The following is an 11715-nucleotide window of genomic DNA, read 5'->3' as shown; positions in this document are numbered from 1 at the left end:
CGAGCTTGCAGACGAGCTGCAAGCTCTGCAAAACCTGCTAACCACCACGTGGCAGAGGAAGATCGGTCCATGGTGAATCAAAGCAATTTTGATCCTCAGAGAGAGGAGGCAGATGCTGAAGTACATGGGGTGCACACATTTTCGATGAAATGTCCACCTATAATGCTAAATGTAAAATTGAATGGCTTACCCATAGCCATGGAACTGGACACTGGCGCTAGCCAATCCATCATGAGTAAAAAGATGTTTGAGAGACTGTGGTGCAACAAGGCATTCAGACCAGCCCTGGGCCCCATCCACACGAAACTGAGAACGTACACCAAAGAGCTCATCACTGTCCTGGGCAGCACCATGGTCAGGGTCACCTATGAGGGCATGGTGCACGAACTGCCACTCTGGATTGTCCCGGGCGATGGCCCCACACTGCTTGGAAGGAGCTGGCTGGGCAAAATCCGCTGGAACTGGGATGACATCCGAACGCTATCACATGTCGATGAGGCCTCATGTACCCAGGTTCTTAACAAATTTCCTTCCCTTTTTGAGCCAGGCATTGGAAACTTTTCCGGGGCGAAGGTGTGGATCCACTTGGTCCCAGAGGCACGACCCATTCACCACAAGGCGCGAGCGGTACCTCACATGATGAGGGAGAGAGTGGAAATCGAGCTGGACAGGCTGCAACGCGAGGGCATTATCTCCCCAGTGGAATTCAGTGAGTGGGCCAGCCTGATTGTTCCAGTACTCAAAAGTGATGGCACGGTCAGGATTTGCGGCGATTATAAATCGTTTCTCGCTACAGGACCAATACCCGCTACCTAAGGCAGATGACATATTTGCGGTGCTAGCAGGAGGCAAGATGTTCACCAAGCTCGACCTGACTTTGGCCTACATGGCGCAGGAGCTGGAGGAGTCTTCGAAAGGCCTCAAGATGCACAAGGGGATGTTCATCTACAACAGATGCCTGTTTGGAATTCGGTCGGCTGCAGCGATCTTCCAGAGAAACATTGAGAGCCTACTCAAGTCGGTACCACACACGGTGGTCTTTCAGGACGACATATTGGTCACAGGTCGGGACACCACCGAGCACCTACAAAACCTGGAGGAGGTCCTCCAGTGACTGGATCGCGTAGGGCTGCGGCTGAAGAGGTCGAAATGCGTCTTCATGGCAACAGAAGTGGAGTTTTTGGGGAGAAAGATCGCGGCGGATGGCATTCGGCCCACAGACGCCAAGACAGAGGCTATCAGTAACGCGCTCAGGCCACAGAACGTCACAGAGCTGTAGTCGTTCCTAGGACTATTTTGGTAACTTCCTACCGGTGTTAAGCAACCGTTTAGAGCCCCTACATGTATTATTGTGCAAAGGTGAGAACTGGGTATGGGGAAAAAAAACAAGTAATTGCTTTTGAGAAAGCCAGAAACATTTTATGCTCCAACAAGCTGCTTGTATTGTATAACCCGTGTAAAAGACTTGTGCTGGCATATGATGCATCGTCGTACGGAGTCGGGTGTGTATTACAACAAGCTAACGTTGCGGGGAAGTTGCAACCTGTTGCCTATGCTTCGAGGAGCTTGTCTAAGGCTGAGAGGGCCTACAGCATGATTGAGAAAGAGGCATTAGCGTGTGTGTTCGGGGTAAAGAAAATGCATCAGTACCTGTTTGGCCTCAAATTTGAGCTGGAAACCGATCACAAGCGCCTCATAAAACAAGGAGATAAATACTAATGCCTCAGCCCACATACAAAGGTGGGCACTCGCGCTATCAGCGTATAACTATACCATCCGCCACAGGCCAGGCACCAAGAACTGTGCGGGTGCTCTCAGTCGGCTACCATTGCCCACCACGGGGGTGGAAATGGCGCAGCCTGCAAACTTGTTGATGGTGGCGCAGCCCGCAGACTTGTTGATGGTCATGGAAGTGTTTGCAAATGATAAATCACCTGTCACGGCCCGCCAGATTAGGACTTGGACCAGCCAAGATCCTCTGCTGTCCCAAGTAAAAAACTGTGTACTGCATGGGAGCTGGGCCAGCATCCCCGTTGAAATGCAAGAGATAATCAAGCCGTTCCAGCGGCGAAAGGACGAGCTGTCCATTCAGACAGACTGCCTGTTGTAGGGTAACTGTGTAGGGCAGGGAGACGTTCATCTCAGATCTCCACAGCACACACCCGGGTATAGTAATGATGAAAGCGATAGCCAGATCCCACGTGTGGTGGCCCGGTATTGACTCTGACTTCGAGTCCTGTGTACGGCAATGCAGCGTATGTGCTCAGTTGAGCAACTCGCCCAGAGAGGCACCACTAAGTTTGTGGTCCTGGCCCTCCAGACCATGGTCGAGGATCCATGTCGACTATGCGGGCCCGTTTCTCGGTAAAATGTTCCTAGTGGTGGTGGATGCTTTTTCAAAATGGATTGAATGTGAAATAATTTCGGGAAGCACCGCCACCGCCACCATTGAAAGCCTGAGGGTCATGTTTGCCACCCACGGCCTGTCTGACAGACTGGTCAGTGACAACGGGCCATGTTTCACCAGTGCCGAATTTAAAGAATTCATGACCCGCAATGGGATCAAACATGTCACCTCGGCCCCGTTTAAACCAGCCTCCAATGGGCAGGCAGAGCGGGCAGTACAAACCATCAAACAGAGCCTTAAACGAGTCACAGAAGGCTCACTCCAAACCCGCCTGTCCCGAGTACTGTTCAGCTACCACACGAGACCCCACTCACTCACAGGGGTGCCCTCGGCTGAGCTAGTCATGAAAAGGACACTTAAAACCAGACTCTCACTGGTTCACCCCAACCTGCATGATCAGGTAGAGAGCAGGTGGCAGCAACAAAATGTAAACAATGGTCGCGCCACTGTGTCACGGGAAATTGATCTGAATGACCCTGTGTATGTGCTAAACTATGGACATGGTCCCAAGTGGATCGCGGGCACGGTGATAGCTAAAGAAGGGAGTAGGGTGTTTGTAGTCAAACTAGACAATGGACAAATTTGTAGAAAGTACCTGGACCAAACGAGGCTGCGGTTCACAGACTGCCCTGAACAACCCACAGCAGACACCATCTTTTTCGAGCCCACAACACACACCCAAAGGATCAACAACACCACGCCGGACCAGGAAATCGAACCCATCATGCCCAACAGCCCAGCAAGGCCAGGCTCACCTAGCAGCCCTGCAGGGCCAACAACACGCCAGCCCAGCGAGGGCACAGCCAACACACCAGAACAGACATTTGTACCGAGGCGGTCCACCAGGGAAAGAAAGGCTCCCGACCGCCTCACCTTGTAAATAGTTTTCACTTTGACTTTGGTGGGGGAGTGATGTTGTGTATCTGTAAAGCGTGCACTCCCATGTTCCACCACCAGGGAGCGCATCCCCTGTAGTCCCAAGGGATCCCAGCATCCCTTGGGAGCACTGTATATAAGCCGGCCCCTAAGGCCTGTTATTCACTCGGGAGTGTCTTACTAAAGACTGAGGTCACTGTTACTGTAACCTCCCTGTGTGCAGCCTCACCTGTGTTCGGAACACACCAGACATGTTGGGCCGAATGGCCTCTTTCCGTGTTTAACTTCTATGTATTGCTACGATGTATAATCAATTTTTGTAATGGTCAACTAATTCTTACTAACCTCTAACATCTCATGCAATGAGATCTATTTTGCAGCACATTCGAGCACTGATTGGTTGCCCCGAGAACTCCCCCTAATTTGAATATTAATGTCCTTGCGCGCGCGGTTTGAGTCCAGTGTGCTAGGTGCCTGCTGGCTGTGTGTTGCGGTGCTGAGCATAACATGACAAGACTCGGGTTTTACCACCCAATGATGACAGTCGGTGCCTGGTGTACTGGACACAGGCGCATTCTCAGTCCCACAGTGCCGGCCGCTGAACATTAAACACAGTGACATGGGACTAAAGGGACGTTGGTGATGGCCGTATGTTCAACGGATTCAGAAGGCAATGACCTTTGAGCCTTTTTAGATTGGAACATCTTTTGTCCTGATTAGACTCCCCCTCGTACAGTCCCATAGACACCAGAAAATCTCAGTTCCATCGTCCCGTTTGCTGTTCCGGATAACTCCACACAGGCTGGGGATCAGACCTGGGATGTCCTGTGGTGCCTAGCTCAGTACCAGCGCCCCTGCCCCTTCAGGCTACCAGGGATGTGTGGCTGGGTAACTGCCAACTGGTAACCTTTGGCAGCACCTCCCAAACCCGCGCCCTCTACCACCTCCACATTCCCCTCTGTAACGGATGTCCCTGAGAGGAGGCTCACCGGTTATAGAGCTGTTGCATTGTGAGTGGCTTAGCCAGTCACGTGATGTTCACAAGACTCAATAAAACCCCAGCCAGTTGGGTTCGGGGGACCCACGATGGGGCAGGTGGTTGTGAGCCCGGTGGATGAACTGGTAATGTGTAGTGTGATTGTTAAACCTTTGCTAATAAACCAACTCGTTCTTAATAGCAATGTGTTGCTATGGATTCTTTAGCAAAGAACCCATGAAGCAAATACATTACACCCTCCCAGTCACACACCATCCCGACTTAGAAATATTTCGGCCGTTCCTTCATCGTTGCTGGGTCACAATCCTGGAACTCCCTCCCTAACAGCACTGTGGGAGCACCTTCACCACACGGACTGCAGCGGTTCAAGAAGGCGGCTCACCACCACCTTCTCAAGGGGCAATTAGGGATGGGCAATAAATGCCGGCCTTGCCAGAGATGCCCACATCCCAGGAACAGATAAATAAATAATAAGATGTCTAATCACTGAGGCTCTCGCTCTAGGTGTAAGGAACTGGAAACTACTTTGGCTGGATTTCGACATTGGTGGATTATTTGCCATTGAACGCTATTCTTTACTGTACCTGAGGTACCAGTGCCACTTTTCAAATAAATCTATTTTATTGCGGAGGTGGTTCTGCCTTCATCCCCAGACACAAATAACTTACCACTCTATTCCATCAGCTTCCACTCAGCTTAAAGTTCAATCAATGCTTTATTTCTTTAATTTGTGTCGATCCCAGTGAGACCCAGACCAGGCGAGAGACAGCACAGCTCTCTCTCGTCCCGTGTGTCTCACAGCAGCTTCCCGGGGTGGATGATCCACCCTCAGCCAGCTTGTAAACATAAGGATAGGTCCAACAAGGTGAAGAATGTGCTCTCAACAAATGGCTCCATCAGTGCAGTCCATTGAGCTTCACCCCCAGCCTTCAGAGCAACATAGAAACATAGAAACTAGGTGCAGAGTAGGCCATTCGGCCCTTCAAGCCTGCACCGCCATTCAATGAGTTCATGGCTGAACATTCAACTTCAGTATCCCATTCCTGCTTTCTCACCATACCCCTTGACCTCCCGAGTAGTAAGGACTACATCTAACTCCTTTTTCAATATATTCAGTGATTTGGACCAGCAGCAGGCTATTCAGCCCATCGAGCCTCTTCTGCCTTTCATTTAGATCACGGCTGATCTGGGTCTTAATTCCATTTACTCGCCTTGGTTCCATAACCCTTAATACCCTGGCCAACAAATCTCAGTTACAGCAATTTCAATTGACCCCCCGGCCTCAACAGCTTTTTGGGGGAGAGAGTTCCAGATTCCCAGCACCCTTTGTGTGAAGAAGTGCTCCCTGACATCACCCTGAACGGCCGGGCTCTAATTTTAATGTTCTGCCCCTTGTTCTAGACTGCCCCCACCAGAGGGAATAGTTTCTCTCGATCTACTCCATCGACTCCTTTAATCATCGTAAACACCTCGATCCGATGGTTCATGAGCAGACACAAACATTTAAGCTGGGATGTTCTTAACTGATCCCAAGGACCAGACACCTGCCGCACTCTCCCCGCTGACACCTCCGTCTTCCTACTCCACCATTGGAAAATAAACTGAAGATATATATTTTTTCACAGGGACTTACCTTTTAATGGGTTCCCCTGAAGGTCTTCCGGGTAATTTTTTTTTCCAATCATTTTTATTTGCATGTTTTGGAGCTTTTGCCGCCATGATTGGGAGCTCTCGCCCACTCTGGCCCGTTCCCACCCGCTCCCGCCCGCTCCCGCCCGCTCCCGCTCGCTCCCACCCGCTCCCGCCCACTCCCACTCACTCCCGCCCGCTCCCGCCCGGTCTCGCCCACTCTGGCCCGTTCCCACCTGCTCCCACCCGCTCCCACTCGCTCCCACTCGCTCCCGCCCGCTCCCGCCCGCTCCCACTCGCTCCCGCCCGATCTCGCCCACTCTGGCCCGTTCCCACCCGCTCCCACTCGCTCCCGCCCACTCCCGCTCGCTCCCGCCCGCTCCCGCTCACTCCCGCCCACTCCCACTCACTCCCGCTCGCTCCCGACCGCTCCCGCCCGCTCCCGCTCACTCCCGCCCACTCCCACTCACTCCCGCACGCTCCCGCCCACTCTCATCTGCTCCTGTCCACTCCCGCCCGCTCCCGCTCGCTCCCGCCCACTCCCGCCCTCTCTCGCCTGCTCCTGTCCACTCCCGCCTGCTCCCGCTCGCTCCCGCCCGCTCCCACTCGCTCCCGCTCGCCCACTCGCTCCCGCCCGCTCCCGCCCTCTCTCACCTGCTCCTGTCCACTCCCGACCGCTCCCGCCTGCTCCCGCCCGCTCCCACCCGCTCCCGCTCACTCCCGCTCACTCCCGCCCACTCCCACTCACTCCCGCACGCTCCCGCTCGCCCACTCGCTCCCGCCCGCTCCCGCCCGTTCTCACCTGCTCCTGTCCACTCCCGACCGCTCCCGCCCGCTCCCGCTCGCTCCCACCCGCTCCCGCTCACTCCCGCCCGCTCCCGCTCACTCCCGCCCACTCTCATCTGCTCCTGTCCACTCCCGCCCGCTCCCGCCCACTCTCATCTGCTCCTGTCCACTCCCGACCGCTCCCGCCCGCTCCCGCTCGCTCCCACCCGCTCCCACTCACTCCCGCTCGCTCCCGACCGCTCCCGCCCGCTCCCGCTCGCTCCCGCCCTCTCTCACCTGCTCCTGTCCACTCCCGCCCGCTCCCGCTCGCTCCCGACCGCTCCCGCCCACTCCCGCTCGCTCCCGCCCTCTCTCACCTGCTCCTGTCCACTCCCGCCCGCTCCCGCTCGCTCCCGACCGCTCCCGCCCGCTCCCGCTCGCTCCCGCCCTCTCTCATCTGATCCTGTCCACTCCCGCTCGCTCCCGACCGCTCCCGCCCGCTCCCGCTCGCTCCCGCCCTCTCTCGCCTGCTCCTGTCCACTCCCGCCTGCTCCCGCCTGCTCCCATTCGCTCCCGCCCAGTTTGACGACTCACATTGCTCGTTTGCAGCTGGCCCAACTTTTACATTATTTTTCATCAATTTCCCGTCCAAAGTGCTACCTGGTCTCTCAGCGGGACATGGGCGGGAAGTGGGTGAGACATGGGCGGGACTTGGGCGGGACGTGGGTGGGGCTTGGGTGGAATGTGGGCAGGGCCTGGGCGGGACGTGGGCGTGGCCTGGGCGGGGCCTGGGCGGGACGTGGGTGAGACGTGGGCGGTGCCTGGGCGGGACGTGGGCGGGGCTTGGGCAGAATGTGGGCGGGGCCTGGGCGGGACGTGGGTGGGACTTGGGCGGGACGTGGGTGGGACTTGGGCGGGACGTGGGCGGGGTGTGGGCAGGACGTGGGCGGGGCCTGGGAGGGACGTGGGTGAGACGTGGGCGGGGCGTGGGCAGGACGTGGGCGGGGCCTGGGCGGGACGTGGGTGAGACGTGGGCGGGGCGTGGGCAGGACGTGGGCGGGGCCTGGGCGGGACGTGGGTGAGACGTGGGCGGGGCCTGGGCGGGACGTGGGTGAGACGTGGGCGGGGCTTGGGCGGGATGTGGCCGGGGCCTGGGCGGGGCGTGGGTGGGACTTGGGCGGGACATGGGCGGGGCTTGGGTGCGACCGGGGCGGGGCCTGGGTGGGCCCCAGGATGTTTTGTTATTAAACAGTAAGAGATTTACAACATATTGTGCATGGGAGCCACACTGCAGCAACAGCAGGGAAGGCTGGATCAACCAGTGCCGGGGTTTGGGGAGCTCGCTCAGCGGAGATGTGGAGGGGCAGGGCTAAGCATATCACCAGCAGCACATTCATCACACTCGGGCTAAAGAGAAATATGAGTTTGTACTTGAGCTACCACGACAACTATCACCTGCGTTTCAGTGCACAGTTACTGTTCATCAGCTGCTGGCTGCAAACAAAATGATTTCACCGTTGAGGCTCTATTTACTGAGGCTGACACTCTCTGGATGGCAGTCTGACATCTTCCATTCAGTAATTACCGTCTGATTTACCTTCTGCCCCTGTCACACCCCCTCACTTCCTCCCTCCTCCCTCGTTCACTCCCTCCCTCCTTCCTCCCGCACTCTCTCTCTCCCTCACTCCCTCCCTCCCTCCCTCCCTCGCTCACTACCTCCCTCCCTGAACCCCTCACTCCCTCCCTCCTCCCTCCCTCACTCCCTCCCTCCCTCCCTCCCTCGCTCACTCCCTCCCTCCCTCAACCCCTCACTCCCTCCCTCCTCCCTCACTCCCTCCCTCACTCCCTCCCGCACTCCCTCCCTCCATAACTCACTCCCTCACTCCCTCCCTCAATCTCTCCCTCCCTCACTCACTCACACCCTCCCTCCCTCTATCCATCCTCCCTCCCTCCTCCTTCCCTCTTCCCTCCTCCCTCCTTCCCTCCCGCATGCCCTCCCTCCCGCACTCCCTCCCTCACTCACTCCCTAACTCCCTCCCTCACTCCCTCACTCCCTCCCTCCCTCCATCCATCCTCCCTCCCTCCCTCCTCCTCCTTCCCTCCATTCCTCCTCCCTCCCATAAAACCTTCATCATAAAAAGTTCTAAGGACAAGGGTTCCCATCTCCAGAGCATCCTTTGGGTCCCAGCATGTGGCTGATGCTCTTACACAGGAGTCTTCACACGGGGCCCCTCTCGGGCCTGTCATGATATTCTCCCAAACATAAGAACATAAGAAATAGGAGCAGGAATAGGCCACCTGGCCCCTCGAGCCTGCTCCGCCATTCAATAAGATCATGACTGATCTGATCATGGACCCAGCTCCACTTCCCCGCCCGCTCCCCATAACCCTTTACTCCCTTATCGCTCAAAAATCTATGTATCTCCGCCTTAAATATATTCAATGACCCAGTCTCCACAGCTCTCTGGGGAAGAGAATTCCACAGATTTACAACCCTCTGAGAGAAGAAATTCCTCTTCATCTCAGTTTTAAATGGGCGGCCCCTTATTCTGAGACTATGTTCCCTAGTTTTAGTTTCCCCTATGAGTGGAAAATCCTCTCTGCATCCAACTTGTCGAGCCCCCTCATTATCTTATGTTTCGATAAGGTCACCTCTCATTCTTCTAAACTCCAATGTGTATAGGCCCAACCTACTCAACCTATCTTCATAAGTCAACCCTCTCATCTCCGGAATCAACCGAGTGCACCTTCTCTGAACAGCCTCCAATGCAAGTATATCCTTCCTTAACTACGGACACCAAAACTGCACGCAGTACTCCAGGTGTGGCCTCACCAATACCCTGTACAGTTGTAGCAGGACTTCTCTGCTTTTATACTCCATCCCCCTTGCAATAAAGGCCAACATTCCATTTGTCTTCCTGATCACTTGCTGTACCTGCATACTAACCTTTTGTGTTTCATGCACAAGGCCCCCAGGTCTCTCTGTATTGCAGCACTTTGCAATTTTTCTCCATTTAAATTATAATTTGCTTTTCTATTTTTTCTGCCAAAGTGGATAACCTCGCATTGTCCCACATTATACTCCATCTGCCAAATTTTTGCCCACTCACTTAGCCTGTCTATATCACTTTACAGATTTTTTGTGTCCTCCTCACAATTTGCTTTCCCATCCATCTTTGTAGCATCAGCAAACTTGTCTACATTACACTCGGTCCCTTCATCCAAGTCATTAATATAGATTGTAAATAGTTGAGGACCCAGCACCGATCCCTGCGGCACCCCACTAGTTACTGTTTGCCAACCTGAAAATGACCCATTTATCCCGACTCTCTGTTTTCTGTTAGTTAGCCAATCCTCTATCCAGGCTAATATATTACCCCCAACCCCGTGAATTTTATCTTGTGCAGTAACCTTTTATGTGGCACCTTATCGAATGCCTTCTGGAAATCCAAATACACCACATCCACTGGTTCCCCTTTATCCACCCTGCTCGTTACATCCTCAAAGAATTCCAGCAAATTTGTCAAACATGATTTCCCTTTCATAAAACCATGCTGACTCTGCTTGATTGAATTATGCTTTTCCAAATGTCCCGCTACTGCTTCCTTAATAATGGACTCCAGCATTTTCCCAACGACAGATGTTAGGCTAACTGGTCTATAGTTTCCTGCTTTCTGTTTGCCTCCTTTTTTAAACAGGGGCGTTACATTTGAGATTTTCCAATCCACTGGGACCGCCCCAGAATCCAGGGAATTTCGGTAGATTACAACCAATGCATCCACTATCTCTGCAGCCACTTCTCTTAAGACCCTAGGATGTAAACCATCAGGTCCAGGAGACTTGTCCACCTTCAGTCCCATTATTTTACCGAGTACTACTTCTTTAGTGATAGTGATTGTATTAAGTTCCTCCCTCTCGAAAGCCCCCTGATTATCCCAGAATAGTGCAGAAGCATTAATGTCTGTGAGCTCGCTTCAGGTAACTAAGCTGTGATATTTTCATTCATATCCGAAGCCAGTGTTGCGTTTATTGACACAACGATACTTGCCAGCCATTTCTGCTGGTCATACTTTGAGGGAGAAATTGATTGTGTAAATACTTCATGCTCTCAACACTGAGCCCTGCAGTAGCAATATCCCAAGAATCCATATTTGTAATGTTACCAGGAGGCACTTGGAGCTTAAATTCTACTCTCCTGAACTATTTAGAAATAAAAGAGTTTTTTTTGGGGTGGGGCGACTTTACTTCTACAGAAGAACATCAGAATTAGGAGCAGGAGTCGGCTATTCAGCCCTTCGAGCCTGCTCCGTCATTCAATGAGATCACAGCTGATCTTTGACCTCAACTCAACCTTTCTACATTATCCCCCTATCAGTTGGTTCCCTCAATATTCAAAAATCTACCGCTCTCTGTCTTCAATATACTCAACGACTGAGCCTCCAGAGCTCTGTGGGGCAGAGAATTCCAACGATTCATCACCCTTTGAGTGAAGACATTTCTTCTCATCTCAGTCCTAAATGGCCGACCCCTTATACTGAGATTGTGACCCCTGGTTCTAGACTCTCCAGCCCGGGGGAAATAACCTCCCTGCATCTACCCTGTCAAGTCCGGTAAGAATTTTAATCATTTCAATGAGATCACCTCTCATTCTTCTAAACTCTAGGGAATATCAGCCTAGTCTACTCAATCTCTCCTCATAGGACAATCCCCCCCATCCCAGGAATAAGTCTGGTGAACCTTCGTTGCACTGATAGATGACCAGTAACACTTATAGTCAGTGTGACCATGTTAACCAGGGCTGGCTTTTATGTGTGGTGTCAGACATGGGGTGAATGTCACTGGAGCTCTGCACAGATTCAACAATACATTTAACCACAGCTGATACTGAACTGAAGAGGGTGAAGATGAATAAAGACATTTGATGCACCAAGGGTTGGGGCCATTAACAGGCCGCTGCTGGGTACCTGTGCCAGATACGCTGAGGATAATGAGGGCACTTGGTATGGGCATGTCGTGACTTTGGATCGATAATCCCGATAAT

The sequence above is a fragment of the Pristiophorus japonicus genome, chromosome 17 (assembly GCF_044704955.1).
Source record: "Pristiophorus japonicus isolate sPriJap1 chromosome 17, sPriJap1.hap1, whole genome shotgun sequence".
NCBI classification, from domain to species: domain Eukaryota; kingdom Metazoa; phylum Chordata; class Chondrichthyes; family Pristiophoridae; genus Pristiophorus; species Pristiophorus japonicus.
This window is presented reverse-complemented; position numbering follows the sequence as displayed.